Source organism: Lineus longissimus, chromosome 8 (assembly GCF_910592395.1).
Source record: "Lineus longissimus chromosome 8, tnLinLong1.2, whole genome shotgun sequence".
Classification (NCBI taxonomy): domain Eukaryota; kingdom Metazoa; phylum Nemertea; class Pilidiophora; order Heteronemertea; family Lineidae; genus Lineus; species Lineus longissimus.
In genome coordinates, this window is record NC_088315.1 from 17,476,870 (window position 1) to 17,503,192 (window position 26,323).

General features: G+C 42.7%; 1 protein-coding gene and 2 long non-coding RNA genes across 4 annotated transcripts in view; all 3 read left to right on the forward strand.

The window, feature by feature from the left end:
* LOC135491993 (uncharacterized) overlaps positions 1-26,323 on the forward strand; it is a 147,896-nt gene that overhangs the window by 117,106 nt on the left and 4,467 nt on the right. The gene's annotated exons all lie outside the window — the stretch shown is intronic.
* LOC135492762 (uncharacterized) lies at positions 3,620-6,458 on the forward strand. The gene is made up of 3 exons (XR_010448118.1): positions 3,620-3,727; positions 5,753-5,818; positions 6,211-6,458. It is a non-coding gene; the product is annotated as an uncharacterized LOC135492762 (long non-coding RNA).
* Positions 12,601-15,165, forward strand: LOC135493055 (uncharacterized). The gene is made up of 3 exons (XR_010448176.1): positions 12,601-12,709; positions 14,511-14,576; positions 14,918-15,165. It is a non-coding gene; the product is annotated as an uncharacterized LOC135493055 (long non-coding RNA).

Sequence of the window (26,323 nt, forward strand, 5' to 3'; positions counted from 1 at the left end):
ATCAGATCGGAATTTTATGGTAATTTAGAAATCTGTCGCATATCCGATTTAATAGTCTATATTTTAGAACAACCCAGTTGTACCTCGCCTCCAGTGTACAGTACTGATCTCCCAAATATGGGAAGACACGCCCACCACACACCCATAATATGGACCAATACCATCCATGCAATGTAATTCAGGTTATCGCATCCGATCCGTGCGTACAGACAGCGTACAGACAGCGTACAGGTCATGAGGTGCATCATCAGCCATGCTGCCATGGCCATGGCCATGTCTTGCTTTTCGATCGGACGAGTTGCTTGGGAAGTTGGGGGCCTGTCATGCATTATGCATGGATAAGGTTGACGACTATGTCTAGGCCTAATTGTCTATGATTGACTGATATTTTATAACAAACGATGAATAAAAGAAGCCTAGTCATGTATGTTTATTACCGAAGTTTGCGGATGAAAATTTCCTTCGCCGTGAGCGATTTCTTACATCTTCCAGTACGCATCGAGGGATGCAGAGATCTTTGTGACGTCACCAGTTCTAAGCGGTTTTTTTTTTATTCACGTGTGTGTTTGTCCTATGATCTCGTGCATCTAGTACCGAGCATAATACTTTATCGTCTATGGAATACAAAACAATCATAAAAACTAATTTTTGCTTCCATTGAAGAGAAATAAAATATTTTAACGACAACAGCGCATTGCCAATCGATGACGTCATCCTCCACATTAAAAATGTTGGCTTCTGAACTAACTTGCAAATTGCTATCAATAAAGTCAGCTGGGACGAGACTGTCAGTTGGGAGGGTATAAATCGTGGAAGGAACGCACCCGATTTCCCGCGCTATTTGCACAGTGATTCCATGGTTTACATTGAATATTACAAGGTTTATCAGTGTTTCCAAGGTTTCACTAATTCCATACTTTATCAACTACCCACAAGAACTACCAACCAGAAATGAACACCTGCATGGGGTAATAATTCAACCAGCAAATCTTCTACATAAAGCCCTTTGTAGTGCATCTATTTTCATCACATTCGCCATGAATGTTGATAAAAACAGACGTACTATTCACTTGTTGCGCCCGCCCAATTAAGTTGTCAACATTGCAAAACTCGGCGGTGACTTGTTCGGAAAAGCCAAGGCAGAATCTGCCTAAGAGCCACGAGTACGAAACCCCGCACTCTGTCAAATCTCGTGAATCGATTGAGGAAAACCTCGGTCAGAGAGGGTATCGCGGCAGAATCGGCCTAAAAGCCGCGAGTACGGAGCCCCGTACTCTGTCTGTCGCAACTCGACAATCTTCACCGGCCGGGCAACCCGCCCGAGAATCAGGCGAGGTGGTGAGGCCGGTGCTCGCGCGAGACAGGTCGACGTCAAGAAGGAAACCCTCGGTGGGAAAAGCCGCGGCAGAATCTGGCTATGAGTGGAGAGTACGGCGCCCCCCCCCCCCCCCATGAAACAGCACCGGCCGGGATACCCGCCTGGGAGGCAGGCGAGTGTGCAAGACCCGTGCCCTTGCGAGGAACTCGCCAATGAAGGAAAGCCTCGGTCGGAGAAGCAGCGGTGGATCCGGCGAAAGGCCGAGAGTGCAGCGCCCCGTACTCTATTGCGCTTCTCCTCAATCGCGCATGGCCGGGGCGACCGGCCCGCGTGTGGTCCGAGGGCGCGAGGCCCGTGCCCGTGCGAGACGAGTCGGCGGTGAAGGCGGCTCGGCCGTAGCAGTCAGGCGAGTCCCAAGTCGAGGAAGTGTTCCCTGCTGTTTTTCAACTTCGGGAGTTCGTGCCATCTCCGAGTCTGTCGGCCGGCCGCCCAGCGCCTAGCAGCATGCTCGACTCGTGTCCGGTTCGCCGGCCGTGGCAATTAGCCGCGACCGAGCGGCCGGGGTTTTTTTTGTCGAGAAATACCCCGGCACCCTTCACCGACCCCGAAACCAAATCTAGCCCTAGCTCCGGTTCGCCGGCCGCGGCAACAAGCCACCGCCGAGCGGACGGTCTCTTTGTCGAGAAAATTAACGTTCTGCCTCTTAGCAGTTTTCGAATTTTCAAAAAAAACACGGCAACTTTTATCCATCTGAGAACTATTTTTTGAATTTCCTGCCTAGAATCTATTTTTAGACGAATCTTGAATTTCCCTCATTAATCATGGATCCACCACACGGATCCACCACATTGGAGCTCGAAAACATACCATACTACTGTTGTGCCGCGACTGGATCTCTTTAATGTGCGGGGTTTCTCTGTGATGTAAAGAAGACACAACCATATTTGTATGGCGGTTACCTTGGTAGGATGTCTGAAAGGTTTGAAGCTAAAAGCCATGTGCGACCGTACACGGTCTCCAATCCTTTAGGCTGGTTACTCTAAGCTCCAATCAAAGACGAAATTATTTTATTCGTACGCGGTTTCGCTCATGCATAACTACACGTGTTGATTACTCCTGAAGTTATTCAGGCACTGCAGGTAGCAGGGGTTACAGCGTGTTAGGTAATCACCCGACATCATACGACACCCAAATTTAGTTGTGCACGAGCGATATCGCATAGGAATATTAGATCGGACACCGTGAATATCCGCTCAGAAGTTTCTGGGTGGTTGTAAATTCTCACAGCGGTTACAGCTATGAAGAGCAGTGCAGCACAAATCGACTTACTCCTTGATTAAGAAGAATTGTTTTGTCTGTTCCTGATGTTTGAAAGTAACATTAATATTTGGGGTGATAAGCAGTGATGCGCAGTTTCTTTTTCTGGTGATTATATCATTGAGGTACGTATTTTGCGACGCAAAATAGCCATGAATGGGAGTGATATTCTAAGACACCCGAGTGAGAATATGTCATTTTCATAATGGTATATAGCCTCGTTTTCACAAAAGGTTTGGATAAAAAAACAACCGTAACCGCTTGGGTTGGTGCAAAATGTGGAAACATTTCAAAAGCATCTAAAACCACTTTATTCGATACGTTTTAGAATAGAAATTGATACCTCACGGTATGCGACGACCGATCTCAACCAGTTCGGTATCAATTCCTTAAGCCATGGATGGGATCTGACTTACCTTGTAAAAGCCCCCTGTTGTCATCATTGTAAGAATTTGTTGACAAGAGCACGATGGTTCCATTGAACTTCCTTGACCACTAGCTTGACTTACATAGTTAGATAAAGTGATGCTGTTTTCATGTTATTGCTTGAAGACGTTATTTGTCTTCATTTTCGAGTGCATATTTTAATATAATAAAGCCTGTACCTCATGAGGATAAATTACATGGTGTTTGGGAAGCGACATTTTTCTATGATGGAGATTTCCCACACGTGCCCTTGGATTCAACCAATTGTGACAATAATATTGACCTCTCTATCTGGCCTTTATTTCGGCTGTTGACTTAAACTCCTGAAAGTGATGGATTAAATATTTGAAGCAAATAAAGAGATTAAGTGCAGCTGTCCTGTTTCACACCGGCATATCTGATAACTCATTCGCGTGATGAACATCTTGATCGATGGCGGCAGACCCCTGTCAAAATGAAATCGAGCGAAAGTCGACGGATGACATGTGGCAGTTTACTAAGTTAACAACTTTTTGCGCAGACACCCTTTGCGCATCCGGAACAAACCTACCCTGATCGGGCTTCAAATACCAGACCCAGCCAGGCTTCCAACAATCTTGCATTGGACTCCAAGCAGAACGGACACATCATCACGAATCTTCCCTGCAAAGGCTCTCGATTTCTAAGGTTAGTGCTTTTCGCCCACATTTATCTTCGAAACTACCACGGTGGTTGTTCAAAAACAGAATTGGTTTATTCGTGCGCGAAATCGTTCGTGCATAGGCCTATCCAGACGCGCTTGTCGCAGTCGTGTTGAAGGGGTGACGTTGACACACAATTAAGCTGTTACTCTTTCTCTGAACAACTGCAAAAGTACATTTTGGAATGAGCGAAATCGCGTGCAAAAAAACATTGTCAAGTTTGAATCACCACCGCGTGACTACCATAGAGATAGGATCAAAGAGTCGGCACCATGGCAAGAGCTTGTGTACGAAGCTCTCCTCATTTTCATAGACAGAGGTCCCCATTTTTTGCATAAAGAGCCATTGGCATTATTCAGGGTACTTTTATCAAGCTGTCGGCAGCCCAATCACCTATCCTACAAAAGGAGTTTCCATGACCAAATTGCAAAAAATAGGAAATATGTGACTCGCTCTACCAAAACTAGGCGCTTGTCGCATCTGAACTCGACAGGTTGATACGGACTTGTTGTTCATTTCCCTATTGTAGACCTTTTGTGAAATCTATTACAAACTGATTTGGTCACATTTCACAAAAGGTCTACAATAGGGAAATGAACAACAAGTCCGTATCAACCTGTCAAGTTTAGATGCGACAAGCGCCTAGTTTTGGTAGAGCGGGTCACATATTCAAAACCTGATTGAATTGTTATGTTATTCCGATGTTGACTCCGATTTGAACCGAATTAGTCATCCACGCGTCACTCCTCCCATTTGGACCGATGCGCTAGTGTGGCGCTGATTGGAGCCATCGATCTAGATCGAGATTTTTCCTTTTTGCTTTGCGAATCGGGGAGAGCCCAAAAACCTCGTCACTTGTTATTCTTTGAAAATGTAAAAATACACTGCGTACAATCGTCATCTTTTCCTAACGTGGCTTCGAACAAAACAAAAAAAAATGGGAAAGAATAGGCATAATTTGCAAGGCATTAGCCCCCTAATCTCAACAAAGCAACACTTCCTTCACTGCCCTCAGCGACCCTTTTGGCGAGGTTTACTCAAAATGACGTCGCGGAACTCCCTCGGCTTCGGCGAGCGGGAAAGAAATTGGCGCGCAGGAATTCATTGACTCTTTTGTTGGCAAAGATTCAAGAAAATCGTGTTTTTCTTAGAAGCCTACATATAACAGTAAAAACAGAATTTAAAAATCATCAAAAGCTTTTAGAAGTTAAATTTTCTAATGAAACAGGAAAAAAAATATTGAAATAATTAAAGTTTTGAACGCACTCTGTGATACTCGGCGAGTGGGTAAACTTGGCTTATACTCAGGTTTGAGGAATTCTGGGGGTATTTGTCTTACCTTACACCGCGATGGTGACACTAACACACAGCGCTCAGACCAAGGCGTCGCACTGAACTTTAGGGAAAAATGACAAATCCGCTAGATTAGAAACAAGTATCAATTTCAAATATAAAACCCCTCTAGCTAAGCATTAAAAGTGATTTTAACTGCATTTTAAATGTTTCTATATTTTGAACCAACACAAGTGGTCGTAAGACAAGGCGCGATGTAAACTACGTTGAAAACGATGCTTCTTTGTCACAAAGGTGTTTCAGAATGTTACTTAGCGACTTGTTTTAACCGCGCTTGGCGATGCTTCAAAACGGTGAACTGCTAGACCGACTGGAGAATGTGCGGTTGGCTCAATAAGAACAATGATCGTGCGCGTATTGGATTTTTGTATTCATATCAGGGATTGCAGACCTTTATTCTGATTTCTTCGCGCTCTGGAATCACCCGGTACAGTTTGCCTTTCCTCTCAGCGTATGATTCCTGGTCGGCTGTTATCTCCATTATTATAACCCTGGCAATCGGGTTACTATCTCGATCTCGATCCGATATGTGTCGATGGCACCACTGGACCAGTGATCAATCTCTGTTCGTCCCAGAGGCGCTGTCGGGAGTCGTAATGTGCTGTGGAGTTCCTGATACGTAACTTTGCTAATATGTCAATTTTTCTCTTCCTTTTAGGCGCAATGAAGTACATGTTGTTTACCGTTTGCATCCTCCTGGTGTTTGTTATGGCCAAGGAAGCAGGTAGGTTTTGTTACTAGAGAGCAGCATTATTGACGTGGTGCTGGTGAAAGGTCAAAGTTTCGGCAGGACTGTCGAGAGGGATTATTGCTTGTCGAAACCCAAATAGCGTCGTAGGAAAGCGTGTGATCACGGTTGATCATGCTGCATAAACGGACATGATTCAGTCAATCAGACACGGTAGCAATCAGTATTATGAATGGCGCCACCTCAGTCATGCTATGCTTGTTAACACGTGGTCTCGGATTATCTCCAAGCCTCGCAATTGGTAACCGTTGCTTAGTGATTCACTGGCCCAGTTTACCAATCATGTATACGTATAGCGAAGTTTTTGGAACAGAGTTAATATATCTTCATCGTTCACTGGAGATTAAATTTCGAACTCTTTTTTTCAGATGCTTGCGGGAACTCCGGTGATCATTGTAACAACGACTGCTGTGGTGGTTTTACGTGTGACTGGGATCAAGGGCTCCCTACGGTCTATGGCATATGTGTCGCGGAGGCACCGAGGCCCTGTGAATCCTTTCCCGGCTGCCAATCGTAATGTTATTATCTCATCTTCGCCGCAGGATGTTACAATGATCTTGATTGAATAATTAAGATGTAAAGTGTTCAAAATAAAAATTGCGATATCAACTTATAATGACCTTTAGTATGTTTCTTAGTCCTCATCTGACATCCTGGCACCAGTGGTTTTCAATATACTCCGCCTCTCGATTTCAAACGAGGTAGGTGAGACTCTGGAGTATACGCTGGCGGTTTGTTCCGGAACTGTAGGGAACGGGAAGTGGAATACAACCTAAACGTCAACATTGAAATGGCAATTCCTAGCCTCAGGGGACAATTGCTTACAGAGACAAAGCGACGTCATGTAAATAATTCTTAGTTCCGGTGTAGAAGTAGTAAATGTACCTCTGGGAAAATTCCCCAGCTCTATTATTGTAGTCTGACGGATTATCTTACAAGTATTTGGTTATAGAAAGAGGCCATGGCTGTCAACAGCTCAGAAGGCGCATAATAATCATAAAGAATCTTTTGTTTTCCTGACATTATACATGAATGTATGTATGTACGTACATGTATTATGCACTTTTTGCCAACTGACGGACGGACACTGGCGCACTCTACAAAGAAACCATGCCATTATCTCCCACCAGCCCTCAATCGAACTGGAATAGATCTTTGTAATAGGGGCGAGTTTATCATGTTCCATCATTTTCCGTTCGTTCCGTCACAATCCGTCCTTTCGATGAGGCCTGTTTGACGTAGTCGGGGTGAATATGAATGGCGTCGACGCATATGAGTATATCAAGATCCTTTTTGTTGTTAATGACCGGTCGGAGTAATTACGTCTTAATTACGCTGAAAAATCAATGTCATGTGAATATTCATGACCCCGGGTACATGTAAGGTTGAACAAACCTATCGGCCACAAGTTCACATTTGGATTGGTTAGATCACAGTCCACTGATTAAACTTAGGTACTGTTTTATAGTTTGATTTACTTTTGGCACATTGTCATTGCAATTGCCATTTGCCAGGTATACGCATTGAACTAACCCATGAAAAAGCACGAGGTCACATGACATACTAAATAGTGGACGAACCAGAAAATGTAAACAGCGAGATTTCAACATGAAAATTGTCAACAAAAACACCTTTACGAACTTGATCTTCTCTTGCAAAAGATTGGATACATATCTTAAAACTTGGGGATGACGAAGGTATAGTTGTCATTTAAAATAAAAGCAATCTTACGGACCAAAACGCAACCGTAGTCGTTTCAATATTCAGCTTTCAGCCCTTCGATTAAAATTTTACCGCCTTGAAAAACTATGAAGGCAGTCATTACAAAAATCAATGAAGCAATACACTGGCCTCATATCGGGAGCTAATACATGGTGTCAACGTATAATACAGAGTATGTTCGTCCATTTTTATCATGAAATATTTTACCGAGATAAATCTGCAATAACGCCGACCAAATTCGTGTAATTTATGAATGAAAGAGACAACTCATATGAAAAACTAACAGTTAAAATCGTTTAGAATTAGGCCCCCGGCAGTGGCCGCTTTAGCGCCACCCGTGGTGCCTACTGGTATTAGGCTGGGCAAATGCGAGGCCAATGCCCTAGACATTTAATCGTCATTCCAAAGTCACCACCAGTCTTTATGATATGTAGAGAATCGCTGTTAACACCAGTCCTCCTTCAAAAGCCCGATGGCGCCATAGCCCTGCAAAGAACTGGGCCGTGTAACCACTCAGGAGCACGACGCAACAGCCTTGGCGACTGCAAAGTTTTGTGCCTCTGCTCGTTAACGGAAATATAGCGTTAAATTTCAAAAGTCGTATCTTGGCAATTCCGTCTCAGCCAAAGTTCTCCTGGTGTCTTTGCAAAAACTCGCGAGAGACGGGACTGGAGAAGACCTTGCGGCGCTTGCTGATCTACCGTCGTTGTGCTTATGAGACTCACAGTCGGTACATTTTTAAGTCGGCATGCTTGGGAGTGACGTCAGACAAGTCAAAATCATTCAATGGAAAGATTAGGGACAAGGAGGAGGTGTTTATTTTGTTGAGGGCTATCTATATTCAGGCTATACATTTCTTTTTACGGAAGATCCCGGGATAGAAATCACTTAAAGGAAACCTATCATGAAACGTTTATAAAAATTGGGAGTTTTGAACTGCCCGGTTAAAATCTAAGGCGGGAATAAGCTTCATTTGACAAATCTTAGCAGTTTCGATTTCCCTTCAGGTAGTTGATTATGTGGGCTTGGCAACTGGGTAACATTGCATAACGTTGCATAACATTACAGCCTCCAGTCAATGACAAGGCACAAGAGGTTATCACCAATATAGCTATCTTTACTACGTTCAGCTAGTCTAAATAAAGATGTTGTGAGTGGTATGGTATGTTGTTTTCGAGCTCCAATGTGGTGGATCCGTGTGGTGGATCCATGATTTAGGCGGGAAATTCCAGATTCGTCTAAAAAAAGATTCTAGGCGGGAAATTCAAAAAGTAGTTCTCAAATGGATAAAAGTGGCCGCGTTTTTTTTTAAAATTCGAAAACCGCCAAGAGGCAAAAAGTTAATTTTCTCGACATTTACTTCACAATTTGCTTCATGCAGCAATAGCATTCCGCGAAGATGACGTCACTGCAGCTGCTGCCCTCTATTTCCCCATCGCTGAATTACAGGCAATGTCGGACAAACATGCGGTTTCGTAATGGATTCAGGCTTTCTAACTAGGGCAGTCAGATTCAATATCTGGCACATGTCCGAGTGTTGGAAATACTACATAATTGTTCTGAATATTTCTCTCTCTGACTCTATGGTATCATTCATGCTAAAAACAATGCAGGGTCAAAGATGATTGACTTTGAAATAAGCTCAAATGCGTAGAAATAAGTGTCGATGTCCGACTGTCACGTGACTAAAACGTCATCAATATCTTATGCAAATGACCTTGTGAGCTATAAATAGTAACTTCGCGGAATGCTATTATACAAGAAAGGTCATTGGGACGGCCTGTCTGTTATGCAATATTTGTTTAGAGCATGAGACCTATGGATGGCTATGATGACTAATGCCCTCATGTCTGTGGTAAAATGTGGTATTTAGATAATTGATGATAATTAGTGTAGTCTCCGCATACATTGTGCCCTTGCACTAACTGAAAACATGTAACCATATATTGGAAGCACCAGGATGAAGACATCTACCCAAAACTAATCTTTGATCTACCCAAGAGCGTCATTGAGTCGGCCAAGTTTGTACACAAGAACTACCAACCAGAAATGAACACCTGCATGGGGTAATAATTCTACCAGCAAATCTTCTACATAAAGCCCTTTGTAGTGCATCTATTTTCATCACATTCACAATGGATGTCGATAAAAACAGACGTACTATTCACTTGTTGCGCCCGCCCAATTAAGTTGTCAACATTGCAAAACTCGGCGGGTCCGGCAGGGAAGGGCAGGGCAGTGCGAGTGCGGGGAGTGTCTCGTTGAAGGTGACTTGGTCGACAAAGGCCAAGGCAGAATCTGCCTAAGAGCCACGAGTACGAAACCCCGTACTCTGTCAAATCTCGTGAATCGATTGAGGAAAACCTCAGTCAGAGGCCACCGCGCCAGAATCGGCCTAAAAGCCGCGAGTACGGAGCCCCGTACTCTGTCTGTCGCAACTCGACAATCTTCACCGGCCGGGCAACCCGCCCGAGAATCAGGCGAGGTGGCGAGGCCGGTGCTCGCGCGAGACAGGTCGACGTCAAGAAGGAAATCCTCGGTGGGAAAAGCCGCGGCAGAATCTGGCTATGAGTGGAGAGTACGGCGCCCCCCCCCCCCCCCCCCCATGAAACAGCACCGGCCGGGATACCCGCCTGGGAGGCAGGCGAGTGTGCAAGACCCGTGCCCTTGCGAGGAACTCGCCAATGAAGGAAAGCCTCGGTCGGAGAAGCAGCGGTGGATCCGGCGAAAGGCCGAGAGTGCAGCGCCCCGTACTCTATTGCGCTTCTCGTCAATCGCGCGGGGCCGGGGCGACCGGCCCGCGTGTGCTCCGAGGGAGCGAGGCCCGTGCCCGTGCGAGACGAGTCGGCGGTGAAGGCGGCTCGGCCGTAGCAGTCAGGCGAGTCCCAAGTCGAGGAAGTGTTCCCTGCTGTTTTTCAACTTCGGGCAGTTCGTGCCATCTCCGAGTCTGTCGGCCGGCCGCCCAGCGCCCAGCAGCATGCTCGACTCGTCTCCGGTTCGCCGGCCGTCACCCTTCACCGACCCCGAAAACAAATCTCGCCCTAGCTCCGGTTCGCCGGCCGCGGCAACAAGCCACCGCCGAGCGGACGGTCTCTTTGTCGAGAAAATTAACGTTCTGCCTCTTGGCGGTTTTCGAATTTTCAAAAAAAAACACGCAACTTTTATCCATCTGAGAACTATTTTTTAATTTCCTGCCTAGAATCTATTTTTAGACGAATCTTGAATTTCCCGCATAAATCATGGATCCACCACACGGATCCACCACATTGGAGCTCGAAAACATACCATACTACTGTTGTGCCACGACTGGATCTCTTTAATGTGCGGGGTTTATCTGTGGTGTAAAGAAGACACAACCATATTTGTATGGCGGTTACCTTGGTAGGATGTCTGAAAGGTTTGAAGCTAAAAGCCATGTGCGACCGTACACGGTCTCCAATCCTTTAGGCTGGTTACTCTAAGCTCCAATCAAAGACGAAATTATTTTATGCGTACGCGGTTTCGCTCATGCATAACTACACGTGTTGATTACTCCTGAAGTTATTCAGGCACTGCAGGTAGCAGGGGTTACAGCGTGTTGGGTAATCACCCGACATCATACGACACCCAAATTTAGTTGTGCATGAGCGATATCGCATAGGAATATTTGATCAGACACCGTGAATATCCGCTCAGAAGTTTCTGGGTGGTTGTAAATTCTCACAGCGGTTACAGCTATGAAGAGCAGTGCAGCACAAATCGACTTACTCCTTGATTAAGAAGAATTGTTTTGTCTGTTCCTGATGTTTGAAAGTAACATATATATTTGGTGTGATAAGCAGTGATGCGCAGTTTCTTTTTCTGGTGATTATATCATTGAGGTACGTATTTTGCGACGCAAAATAGCCATGAATGGGAGCGATATTCTAAGACACCCGAGTGAGAATATGTCATTTTCATAATGGTATATAGCCTCGTTTTCACCAGAGGTTTGGGTAAGACATTCTAAAATACCTTGGTACCGTAAAGTCAACTTTTAAATGGAAAATGCATAAGCCTCGTTCTGAGAGTGGAGTGTTTTGGACACGCAACCAAGATGCTCTACCAAAGTTCCCTCGGGTTGCACTAAAATGTGGAACCATGCACACAGCTCACTTCAGAAGTTTGAGGCTCTCAAAACACTGCTTCAAACACAAATCAGCCAAGGAAGCATCAACCACCCTAAGTTTTTTAATGAGCACTACACATATTTGCTGAGAAAAACGCTCCAAATAGCCCATTCGCGCGGATTTTAGCGTCACTTGAGCGAGCCGATCCGGACTTCCTATACGCGCTGCCGTAACATAATGTAAACAACGGCGCTACCGGCGCTCCGGGCAGGCGATGGATGGAATTTGCCAAATTCGCACATATTCAAGTTATTTCGTGGCCTATCTTTTTAAGTTTGAGGTATTTTAGAATAGAAATTGAACCCTCGGCTTCGGACCTTGGTTGAGTTACCAAGACACTCTCGGGTGGAGCTAAAATTTCGTCCAAACCCTCGCCTGTCGGCTCGGGTTTGGACTGTATTTTAGCTCCACCCTCGAGTGTCTTGGTAACTCAACCAAGGTCCTCCGCCTCGGGTTCAATTCCTTAAACCATAACCGCTTGGGTTGGTGCAAAATGTGGAAACATTTCAAAAGCATCTAAAACCACATTATTCGATATTTAATTCGATACGTTTTAGAATGAAATTGATATCTCACGGTAATCGACGACCGATCTCAAACAGTTCGGTATCAATTCCTTAAGCCATGGATGGGAGCTGACTTACCTTGTAAAAGTCCCCTGTTGTCATCATTGTAAGAATTTGTTGACAAGAGCACGATGTGCAGCTGTCCTGTTTCACACTTCATGCATATCTGATAACTCATTCGCGTGATGAACATATTGATCGATGGCGGAAGACCCCTATCAAAATAAAATCGAAGGTCGACGGATGACATGTGACATTTTACTAAGTCAACACCTTTCTGCGCAGACACCCTTTGCGCATCCGGAACAAACCTACCTTGATCGGGCTTCAAATACCAGACCCAGCCAGGCTTCCAACAATCTTGCATTGGACTCCAAGCAGAACGGACACATCATCACGAATCTTCCCTGCAAAGGCTCTCGATTTCTAAGGTTAGTGCTTTTCGCCCACATTTATCTTCGAAACTACCACGGTGGTTGTTCAGAAACAGAATTGGTTTATTCGTGCGCGAAATCGTTCGTGCATAGGCCAAACCAGACGCGCTTGTCGCAGTCGTGTTGAAGGGATGACGGTGACACACAATATGGCTGTTACTCTTTCTCTGAACAACTGCAAAAGTACATTTTAGAATGAGCGAAATCGTGTGCAAAAAAACATTGTCAAGTTTGAATCACCACCGCGTGACTACCATAGAGATAGGATCAAAGAGTCGGCACCATCGCAAGAGGTTGTGTACGAAGCTCTCCTCATTTTCATAGACAGAGGTCCGCATTTTTTGCATAAAGAGCCATTGGCATTATTCAGGGCAATTTTACCAAGGTATCGGCAGCCCAATCACTTATTCTACAAAAGGAGTTTCCATGACCAAATTGCAAAAAATAGGAAATATTCAAAACCTGATTGAATTGTTATGTTATTCCGATGTTGACTCCGATTTGAACCGAATTAGTCATCCATGCGTCGCTTCTCGCATGTGGACCGATGCACTAGTGTGCCGCTGATTGGAGCCATTGATCTAGATATAGATTGTTCCTTTTTGCTTTGCGAATCGGGGAGAGCCCAAAAACCTCGTCACTTGTTATTCTTTGAAAACGTAAAAATACACTGCGTACAATCGTCATCTTTTCCTAACGTGGCTTCGAACAAAACAAAAAAAATGGGAAAGAATAGGCATAATTTGCAAGGCATTAATTAGCCCCCTAATCTCAACAAAGCAACACTTCCTTCACTGCCCTCAGCGACCCTTTTGGCGAGGTTTACTCAAAATGATGTCGCGGAATTCCCTCGGCTTCGGCGAACGGGAAAGAAATTGGCACGCAGGAATTCATTGACTCTTTTGTTGGCAAAGATTCAAGAAAATCGTGTTTTTCTTATAAGCCTACATATAACAGTAAAAACAGACTTTAAAAATCATCAAAAGCTTTTAGAAGTAAAATTTTCTAATGAAACAGGAAAAAAATATTGAAATAATTAAAGTTTTGAACGCACTCTGTGATACTCGGCGAGTGGGTAAACTTGGCTTATACTCAGGTTTGAGGAATTCTGGAGGTATTTGTCTTACCTTACACCGCGATAGTGACACTAACACATAGCGCTCAGACCAAGGCGTCGCACTGAACTTTAGGGAAAAATTACAAATCCGCTAGATTAGAAACAAGTATCAATTTCAAATATAAAACCCCTCTAGCTAAGCATTAAAAGTGATTTTAACTGCATTTTAAATGTTTCTATATTTTGAACCAACACAAGTGGTCGTAAGACAAGGCGCGATGTAAACTACGTTGAAAACGATGCTTCTTTGTCACAAAGGTGTTTCAGAATGTTACTTAGCGACTTGTTTTAACCGCGCTTGGCGATGCTTCAAAACGGTGAACTGCTAGACCGACTGGAGAATGTGCGGTTGGCTCAATCAGAACAATGATGGTGCGCGTATTGGATTTTTGTATTCATATCAGGGATTGCAGACCTTTATTCTGATTTCTTCGCGCTCTGGAATCCCCGGTACAGTTTGCCTTTCCTCTCAGCGTATGATTCCTGGTCGGCTGTTATCTCCATTATTATAACCCTGGCAATCGGGTTACTATCTCGATCTCTATCCGATATGTGTCGATGGCACCACTGGACCAGTAATCAATCTCTCTTCATCCCAGAGTCGCTGTCGGGAGTCGTAATGTGCTGTGGAGTTCCTGATACGTAACTTTGCTAATATGTCAATTTTTCTCTTCCTTTTAGGCGCAATGAAGTACATGTTGTTTACCGTTTGCATCCTCCTGGTGTTTGTTATGGCCAAGGAAGCAGGTAGGTTTTGTTACTAGAGAGCAGCATTATTGACGTGGTGCTGGTGAAAGGTCAAGGTTTCGGCAGGACTGTCGAGAGGGATTATTGCTTGTCGAAACCCAAATAGCGTCGTAGGAAAGCGTGTGATCACGGTTGATCACGCTGCATAAACGGACATGATTCAGTCAATCAGACACGGTAGCAATCAGTATTATGAATGACGCCACCTCAGTCATGCTATGCTTGTTAACACGTGGTCTCGGATTATCTCCAAGCCTCGCAATTGGTAACGAAGTTTTTGGAACAGAGTAAATATATCTTCATCGTTCACTGGAGATTAAATTTCGAACTCTTCTTTTCAGATGCTTGCGGGAACCCCGGTGATCAATGTAACAACAACTGCTGTGGTGGTGTGACGTGTGACTGGACTCAAGGGCTCTCTTCGGTCTATGGCATATGTGTCGCGGAGGCACCGAGGCCCTGTGGATCCTTTCCCGGCTGCAAATCGTAATGTTGTTATCTCATCTTCGCCGCAGGACGTTACAAGGATCTTGATTGAATAATTAAGATGTAAAGTCTTCAAAATAAAAATTGCGATATCAACTTATAATGACCTTTAGTATGTTTCTTAGTCCTCATCTGACATCCTGGCACCAGTGGTTTTCAATATACTCCGCCTCTCGATTTCAAACGAGGTAGGTGAGACTCTGGAGTATACGCTGGCGGTTTGTTCCGGAACTGTAGGGAACGGGAAGTGGAATACAACCTGAACGTCAACATTGAAATGGCAATTCCTAGCCACAGGGGACAATTGCTTACAGAGACAAATAATTGTAAATAATGTAAATAATTCTTAGTTCCGGTGTAGAAGTAGTAAATGTACCTCTGGGAAAATTCCCCAGCTCTATTATTGTAGTCTGACGGATTATGGTACAAGTATTTTGGTTATATATAGAGGCCATTGCTGTCAACAGCTCAGAAGGCGCATAATAATCATAAAGAATCTTTTGTTTTCCGGACATTATACATGTATGTATGTACATGTATTATGCAATTTTTGCCAACTGACGGATGTATTTCACTGGCGCCCTCTACAAAGAAACCATGAGCTTGTTTGTCTCTAAGTAAAGGCCTCATAGGCCTACGATGGTCATGTTTTGTGACGGGTTGGCCCTAGGGTGTTGGGTACAATGTATTTAACTGGTTTTTAAAAGATTGTATATTTGTATGTCCTGCTATGTATTGGTACTGTAATGGCCTCAGTCATGGGGTTTTTGAATAAATAAATAAATAAATAAATACATGACCCCGGGTACATGTAAGGTTGAACAAACCTATCGGCCACATGTTCACATTTGGATTGGTTAGACCACAGTCCACTGAAACTTAGGGACTGTTTTATAGCTTGATATATTTTTGGCATTGTCATTGCTAGGCAAATGCGAGGCCAATGCCCTAGACATTTAATCGTCATTCTAAAGTCACCACCAGGCTTTATGATTTGAAGAGAATCGCTGTTCACACCAGTCCTCCTTCAAAAGCCCGATGGCGCTATAGCCTTGCAAAGAACTGGGCCGTGTAACCACTCAGGAGCACGACACAACAGTCTTGGCGACTACAAAGTTTTGTGCCTCTGCTCGTTAACGGAAATATAGCGTTAAATTTCAAAAGTCGTATCTTGGCAATTCTGTCTCGGCAACAGTTCTCCTATTGTCTTTGCAAAAACTCGCGAAAGACGGGACTGGAGAAGACCTTGCGGCGCATGCTGATCTACCGTCGTTGTGCTTATGAGACTCACAGTCGGTACAGTTTTAAGTCGGCATGCTTGGGAGTGACGTAAGACAAGTCAAAATACCCGACATCATACGACACCCAAATTTAGTTGTGCGTGAGTGATATCGCGTACGAATATTTAATCGGACAAGGTGAAAATCCGCTCAGAAGTTTCTGGGTGGTTGTAAATTCTCACAGCGGTTACAGCTATGAAGAGCAGTGCAGCACAAATCGACTTACTCCTTGATTAAGAAGAATTGTTTTGTCTGTTCCTGATGTTTGAAAGTAACATATATAGCTTGGGTTGGTGCAAAATGTGGAAACATTTCAAAAGCATATAAAACCGCATTATTCGATATTTAATTCGATACGTTTTAGAATAAAATTGATATCTCACGGTATGCGACAACCTATCTCAGACAGTTCGGTATCAGTTCCTTAAGCCATAAATGGGCGCTGACTTATCTTGTAAAAGCCCCCTATTGTCATCATTGAAATAATTTGTTGACAAGAGCACGATGGTTCCATTGAACTTCCTTGACCACTAGCTTGACTTACATAGTTAGATAAAGTGATGCTGTTTTCATGTTACTGCTTAAAGACATTATTTGTCTTCATTTACAAGTGCATATTTCAATATAATAAAGCCTGTACATCATGAGGATAAATAATTACATGGCGTCCGGGAAGCGACATTTTTCATTGAACGAGATTTCCCACATGTGCTCTTGGATTCAACCAATCAGCTTCTTGTTGTCATTTTATCTTAATCGATGTACCTACTCGTCCCAAAGGTTTCGGAATGAGCCCGTGGAATATCTGCCAAAAATAAACAAAGACGGTGATTGGTTGACGCCAAAAGCACGTGTGGAAAATCTCGCACAAATAAAAATTTCGTGTCCGGTGAGAACCCGAATCCTTAAGTGACTTCCCGAATTCTTACAACGGCATATGTAAGGAAATAGCCTTTTCCCCTCCGAAATGGAATTTCATATACGTACTTTTTTCCGTCCTGTCAACATTTTGTCAATACGTGATAGCAACAAGCTTCGGTCGAACCTATGAAGATAAATAATGTTTGCATGAAGAAAGGACATATATTGTATGTGGAACGATTCGAAGCAAGTTTATGAAAGATATTGTCTGTAGAAAAAAGTCAATTGATGTAAGGAACGTGGGTGTTCATTTCAGAAAAGTGTGTTTCTGCGTCTAATGCCATCAGCAAACCAGCTAGAATTGTTGGATATCGCCCTATTTTTTATCAACCCATAGGTCTAGCCAATAATACCGGTTGCTTGGAAATGTCGTGAACTCACATTTATCAAGTTTTTAGCAACAAAATCAGTCTTAATATCTTCTTTTTTTCATTTTTAGCGCGAAGATTTCCTTACCATTTCCATAACATTATTAACGTTTTTGCATCTGTTTGTTTTTACATTAAACTCTTTCAGCCCTGGGCGATTTTCCCGCTTAACGCTCGACACGTCATCTTCGAAAAACTCAATACACTCAATATTGTCTGCTGATCTAACTGATCTAGCTGATTCATGTAGAATGGCTGCAGATGGCTGCAGATGGCGTGACGATCGCTTTGGATCGTCATTGCTATGACTACCGAGATATCTCGGCCGTAGGGCGGAAAGAGTTTTAGGCCTGTTTTTAGGCAGTTTTGAAACCAATTAAGCCTCGGTTATGATGCCAGCTGTCCTATCTTTATACATAAGTTCCCTCCGAAAAATGTTTGGTGTAATCAGAGTCTTTCAAATAAAGAGAAAGGTCACGGCAAGTTTCCTTTGATCCCACAGCTCTCTCGGGCAATTAGCTCGAAGCCATGATGAAGCCATTTTTATTCAGCTACAAACTGTGCTGAGGTGCAAAACAATGATGGAACGACCAAAATACAACGAAAAATATTCTCTCTGCACATGGGGTACACATATGATTTATCGGGTTACAAATACATACAACACGAATTATATTGATGAGAACGATATAACAATTTAGGCAGATGCGTTGATTAGCTGCTAATTGCTAATTGCAATTAAGCTGCATGCACTCTTATCTGTTTGCAATTTGTTAGAAAAAATCCATAATCAAGTTGTAATCACTGGTAATACGCACTGTAAATTGTTTCTTATGAGGTGACTCCAAAATTGATGTAAACATCATAAATGTTTGTAAAGTTTAAGCCAAATTGCGTGTTCAACAATATTGGAACGGTATACCTCACACCAATTGGCGCTTATATGTGTGCCAAAACAAGCTCATCGATGGGAAAATGAGCCGTTTTCTAATCTAAATAAACTAGAAACTGGGTTTCAAAATCACAAAACTATCAAATATCCCATTAAATAACAGTTACAATAAATAAGAAACATTTTAATAGAAATAAAATGGGATTTCTAAACATGTGAACATCTAACCACAAAAAACCAGACGCATTTTTTCATGTTTTTTTAGGTTTTTTACCACGAACGCGAAATTAAACCTGTCATAAAACTAGTCGTAGTCGGTCAAAATTAATAAAATATTAATATCCCATTAGATGACAACAAATGGAACCATGTGATACCCTGAGATGGTCCATTAAGCACCGACAACATACTAAACTGCTAACCACAAATATATGTGATGATATGGAGTAGAAAAACGCTTTTCGAAAATTAGACCCAAACCAGTGTCATCACTTCTCCTCAAAACTATCGAAAAGCGAAATGCGAAACACATCGTTCTTCATATAAATGTTATCTTTGACATTCTATCCAAATATTTTTATAGAGATCAGTGACTTGGAAGCAGGCATTTGCTTTAAAATGGGATGTTTGTAACGGCCATGTTCAACTGATCGAAGAAATGTTCAAAGTCCAGTTGTGCGGAATTGGCTTGGGTGTCCCACATGGCCCGAGAGAGCTCTGTCCCAACGCGCGTCTTTCGGACTGGTTGGTGGCTTTGATGTTGAAACCATATGTTCCCTAGTTGCCGGACTCTTCATTTATACATCGGCGGTATTATGCACCTTCTACCCCTACATAGCAAGTAACACACACAATGGACTCTTCCTCCCTGTACAAAATTTATAAGCTCGCTTATATATCTCGACTAATTTTGCTATGGTACAATTTGAAACAGTGGTCGTCTTCTTATTCTGTTGTGGAACATAATGGTTTAAGCCACCAAAACTACGAGGAACAGTGGTTGTGCAGCTTTCAAATTTAGTAGCAGGCGTTTGCACCTTGTCGTAGTTAGAATTTGCTTGGATACTTCATATTGGAGAAGGTTGTAGGCGTCCTGATGAATTTTAGAATTTTCTGAAATTTGAGAAGTCTTTTTTTACACGGTTCCTTACGTAGTATTAATAATGGTAGTATGTACACAGACGTATATACGGTGATTATCTTATCTTCTAACCTACGGTTTCCCTTGAAGCCCATCATCATGAAACCGTGACTATCATATCCGCCTCATCTAATCCCATGCGGTCACGAGTGACATCCCCTGTGGTACTCGTCTGATAAACCAAACAGAAACCAACCAGAAGCCAAAAAATCAGAAAGATAGCCTTATCGTTGCGATTTCTTGAATCAAAAACATGGTATCTCGGAGAAAATTAGAAAAATACGGGCTTGTGAAAATGACAACTTGAACGTGGAATTGAGTTAACCAGGGCTGGGCTGTTCAAAACCACGTCAGCCTTTGGAGTCGTTATGTCTTAACGTGCAAACCTTAAAGGCATTAACTGAAGGAACTGTGCTTTTGAACAACCGGTGTGACAGCGGATATAGTCCCCCTAGAGTCATAGTCCGGTAGCATTGTATTTGACCAAATAAGCAGCATGATCTATTGTACCGCTAACCCTAACCAAAACATTTAGCAATGCGGGCTATTGTTACACGGACTATCAGCCCTAGGACTACTATCCCTTGCACACCGGGCCGAGGAGATTGATACCCCTTCTTGCCACCATGCGCCGCCACTTGTAGCATAACAGTATAATCCTTGATAAACGATTCTCGCGGGTCTTGCGATGCGGTTTTGGATATGGCTGGCAAATTTCAAGTAGGCATTCTTGAGATATATAAGTATAAACAGGATCATACCAGTCAACGTAGTTAATTAGACGAAGTATCCATCTGGTCTATCGCAAGTAGGCCTACGTATGGCATAATATTCAAACATAAGTTCAATCATTCTAAAATTCAAGTTTAACTCTCAGATTCGGAACGAAGGGTTGACAGGATATCGATCATGAAGACAATTTGATGAACTGTAGAGCAAAAAAACAGCTTCTCGTGTTCTAAACTTTTCCCATCTTGAATTGTTTATTAACAACTTACATTATTAACAACATACTCAGACAATGACGTCAGCCTTCAATTGTTGATGTAGTCTAAATCAGAAAGCGTCGGATGGCCAAACCGAAAAATCCACCAAAATGGCATCCACTGGCGCGATCAGGAAAGACCGATTGCCAATAACATAAATGGCGATAGGTAAATCCAACCTTTCCGCCATCTGTCAGTTGGATCTCTGCAATAATATGTATAGTCAAAGAATGTGACCACCTGCTTGAGGGATGGATTTTCCCAATAACGCGCTTACTCACTTGATCCTGTAGCTTGGATCTAGTCAAGTTTCTAACCGGTTCTAAATATCTAACTGAAGCGAGATATTGTGCTCATGGTCGTTTGATGCAATTCAACGTGATTACCTCGCTGGTTTAGGCCTATTTACATGAAAGTTGTTGCCGATGTTATCAAGATTGCCCTGATAACCCTTTGGTAAAATAGTAGACTAACAATGGGATTTTAAGTCTTGGTGCGCGGGGGGGGGGGGGGGGTAAGGAATCAATACCGAATTTGTTGTCTCACCAAAACCGTGAGGTTGGAGCTAAAATGTAGACCAAAACCGAGGCGTAGCAGAGGTTCTGTCCAACATTTTAACTCCACCCAAGCGGTTTTGGTGAGACAATCAATACCGACAGTGAGGTATCAATTTCTATTCCAAAACATCTCCAATTAGATAACGAATGATGCGGTTTTAAATGCTTTTTGACTGCTTCCATATTTTGCACCACCCAAGCGGTTATGGTTGCCTAACGACGTCAATAAATAGTTGCGATCATGCGCATGGAGGTTGACGCTGCCTATCGCTCTGGATGACCCGGTTTGATTTCTACTCGAACCGCTTTTTTTTCCTTTTGCTGTTTATAGACTAAGTTTTACGGTCGTACCGCCTGGCTATCCGATTTAGCATCTACCTCTTCACGCAGGGCAAAGGCGTAACATATGCGTAATCACTCGAGGATCTGGTGATCAACAGTGAAATGGGCTGGACTCCGTCATCTCATGAATGGATAATAAGAATCATGATTTCTGTCGTCAAATGCTGGACTGGCATAAATCACCCCGGGGAATCAATGTCGCATTACCATCATTGTTGCATCAATTGTAGAAGGAGCAAACTTTGGCATTTTGTCTGGCACTTATTACTGTACCCCACAACCGCGTCGTATTTTCGCGGAGATAATACGGAAATATCAACAAGGCACCGGAAAAATTTCAAAAAATAACTAAACTTGTGTTTCATGAGATAAAAGTTATTGCATGGTAGATAGTTCAGTTCTCCAGACTGTGTAGTGAAAATAACGTGTACAAAATTATTTCAGATTATGTTGTCATTTTTCATACAGTTACGACCTTTGCAAAAACACCCTGCGTGTGTTTTCTTAAAAGAATGTATCAAAAGGTTGCCTTTTAGTCATAATTTTATCTACCCCATGCCCGAGGAGCGTGAAACCCAGGACACACAAACTCATGTTTACTTGGTTTCCAACAAAAATATCTTTGCGCGAGTGCAGCCTACAAATGTTTTTGAAGCACAACTGATGCTTTATGATAATCACAACGCTATTGATTGCACGTTGAAAGACAAAAAACGACAGGAAAAATCCGACTCAAGCGGCGGTCAATCAGCAATGATGTAAAAATACATGTACGAAAAACACATGTGCGAATCTTGACTCTCATTATTGGGACAGCGTTGCAGCCGGACCCCGGACTACTTGCCTCTATTTACACTCGTTCCACTTTAAAGGAACAACTTGGGCATGAGATATGTTGGTTTTTCATACAAAAATGGCCTTCGGCAGGACCGCAACATCACCAAACAGGATCATTGAAAAATCGCTGAACTTCAATATAAACAATGCACTAGAACGGGGTGTAACCATAGGCCTGCTTAAAATTCACAAGCCATGTTAAAAACTGCCTCGTAACACCGGCGAAAATCATTATTAGAGATCAGCATTGGTGTGGTACTACTAGTGGCGGCGCATGGTGTCAAGCAGGGGTATTATCCTCCTGGCCAGGTTAATCCACGCCCAAGTTGTACCTTTAATATGTCATGATTGTAACTATATCAATTTTTGTATTATCGCACGATTTCATATATCCAAACTATTGTATAGTCCTGTGACAAGATTTGAGGACTTGTCATCCATTGTCCGATGCGTAGACGCGGCCTGTGGGAACGCTGGTTCGCCGCGAGTTTATATCAGCGGCTGGCGGGTATCCTGGGAATCCCAGAAAATGAGCCTAAATGACACCAGGAGATAATAATCGTAGAAATTGATGTATTCAGATTTCACAAAAGGGAGGCAACATTGAAATGAACAACCAGTCCGTCTCAACCTGACGAGCTGAGAGAAACATATGGTTGCGTGGTTTGGGAATAGAATATTAAAAGACAAGGCGTCAGAAAGTTGTAAACTTTATTGAACTTATTTGAAATCGGTTCCATGGAATTTCACAACACATTTACGGGTGTGTCAAGTACTCGGAACAGCCGCTTTTCGCAGTGGGTTTTATAGCTTTTTCTCGGGAGAGGAGTATCAAACATCTGAATCTCAGGATGGATCTCATCTAGAAAGTGCCTCATAAAATCGAACAGTGGTGTTACCTCATAAATAGAAAAGTTCACTGGATGCACTTTTATTCTATTGTTGTATGTAGCTGATGAAAACCAGTTTATGAGGAACTTTCTCATACCGCTTTACTGCTGCAGGCACTATATTAATTGCCTTTCCCACCGAATCGTTTTCTTTTTCTTCGAAGAAAAAATATTGTTATTCGACTATTATTAAGTTCAATTGCTTTTGAAATAAACTTTAAGGAAACTGTTTATAAATATCATTATCTCGGCATAGGCCTTAGGAATTGTCTCGTCTGCAAAATTGAGGTCCATTAGCGTGGTGATAAAATTATAACTTGCGGCGTGGTGTGGCGTAAAGCCTGGTCTATACACTGGGAAACCTTTCCAAACATTTGTTCGCAAAATGTCTCCAAACACAGAATTTGCCTTTGTTTTGGGTTGAACGTCCACAATTAAAATAATGCTAACATTGCGAAGTAAATTATTGGCCTTTGGGACCAGTTAGTGAATCACATGCTGGCTTTGCAAAACTCCAGTAAACATGTTTTTAAGAACGAACATGGCCAAACATTTTTGAAAAGTTTTATGCTGTTTGGTGGTGTTTAGAAAACGCGTCCACAATACCAAACTTTTTGTTGCAAACACGACCAGGCGCAAAGTATTAGCTGATGTTGTTTGCGAACAAAAGTTTGCCTGCCATTGAAGACCAGGCTTAATATTCAACCGGACGGATTTCAGGGTCTGGGTATAACTCGTTCATGTCGAAGCTTACAAGGAATTCGACGCACTAACGAAAAATAACTCGCCAGAACTCCGACATGTTTTTTCTGCAATGTCGCTAAGAAATCGACAGAGGAAAAATATTCAGTCACTTTGACGGCGAATCTGCGTCGACTCTTGACCGATAGGTGTACAGAGTTCACGGTGACTGATGCATTGGAACTACGGGTAATACTAATCCAATGTTGTTCCCTTGTTACGCAATACTCGGGGGGGGGGGGCTTTGTGGTTAGGGTAAGGGTTAGTAATTAAGATACAGGCCGAGTCCATGTCGAACTTGATAAGCTACTTATCTCGACTAAATTTCACCAAGTGTGACTGGCGGAGTTTTATTTCACAGTGCTCGAGTTTCTGTCCGTCCCAAATTGTTTTTTTAAACCAAAGTCACAATCAGAATGCATGGATAGGTTTCTTGGGCATTTAATTTTCACCCTTATCCGAGGTTAAAACTTCTGAGGGCGGAGGAATACAATTGTGACAGCAATCGGTACATATCCCAGGCATTGTGAGGCCGGAAAATATTTCGCGTATATCATAGCGCCTTGGGCTGTCCTTATTACCGATGTTCTGTTTGTCAATTGTTCTCAGCTATGGTAGATACATTGTCAATGGTGGAATCTTTCCTTGTTCTGATAATTACTGAAATAATACTAAAAGCATTTTGCGTGACCTGCGGGAAAGCATCCTCTCCAACTGAACAAACTGCCTGGTCTTTGTTGGTATATACCGAACCCAAAAACTAGCAAAGCTGCAACCGAATAAAACTCGTCACTGCGCATGCGGGAACGGAAACCTCGAAGGCCAACGGAAGCAATGCTAGAAAATAGATACATATTAAAAAGGAACTGCAACTTAGGACATTGTTATCCTAACAATTGTTGCTGTTCTGATAATTCGTTTTTATGTTCTGCACGTATTCTCTCTATGGCGCCTTTGTGGGATTAAAAAGGCCTAGGCTACAAAAGATGGCTCGTTCTAGTCTGTTTGGTAGTTTTAATCAATTAGCTTCGTATCCAGAAAGATGTTTCTGGAATTTTTATTTTTTTATTTTTCATGAGACCATCCCCTTTTTGTATATCGAGGAGGGTGTTTTTAAGTCACTCGGTCACCTGTAATGAAGTTTTAAGCCGTTTTACAGGTAAACAGCTATTGGCAATATCCGTTACCAGATTGCTTTTTCCCAGCCTGACGTACATGTAACCATGGACGAATGCTTTCAAAGCAAAACCGAGCTATCCTTACCATTCACACGATAAAATGTTCGTTGTACATTATGCTTGATAAATTCAAGGTTTGGGGGTCTGAACATAAGTGGCGCTTTTTAAAATAATTTTCACTGTGGCACTACTTTTTGGGATGCATGGTTCTAACCCATTCCAAGAACATGTGTGCTTGAGTAATGTGGAAACTAGAAACTATTAACCCCATGGGCCTATTTATTAAATTAATTTTTTAATATTTTAATATCAAATATTACATTATTTTCAATAATCCAGGGCTTCATCCAGTGATCGAAATCCAATTTTGATATTAAGTTTGAGATGTCTTTTAATAGAAACAGACACCGCTTTATCGGTTAAATACAACCAAAACCGCGCTTGAATATAGCTGTCATCATTTCTCCCAATTTAGCCACATCCTCGCAGTGTTTAGTGAGTACGTTAATATACCTCCGGCTCGGTGTCAATATTCCCTAAGCCGTATTTTTAATCCTCGCAAGGAATATATAGACATACAGGAGCAAGGCAATTCACAAGGGCCAACAATGCCGCCAGGAAAAACAGAATGTTAGTCTGGTAACGGGTCGGCTATCGCTTACTTGCCTTTAAACCTTTCGAACTGACGTTGAGCGGGAATGCGAATGTTACCTGTACACCGTTCGTTCAAATATCGATGGTGGATAGGCTTTTCACAGAAAAATAATCCGACATGTCCGCTGGGTATTGAGATAACACGCCTTGTTTTTAGGCCGGGTATATTTCTGCAGCCCGCACTGGTGTCATGTTGTTTCGGTTTTTTAGGATGGTTTCCGTTTGAGACTGTTTTACCCTGTTTCTAGGGAATAGAATGTCATGTTTTACTGTCTTCCCATATTAAAATGCCGTGTTCTAGCTGGAGGTACGGGGAATGTGAAAAACGTTACACCGGTGATGCAGAATTTAGCCCCGATTGGCCAAAATGACAGCGAAACACAATGTGCGCCCAATTGTCCGCTTGACAAGTAAAGATTCCGGATTGAAATACTACATGTAATCAGGCCTTCTCCATCATCATTATCACCATCA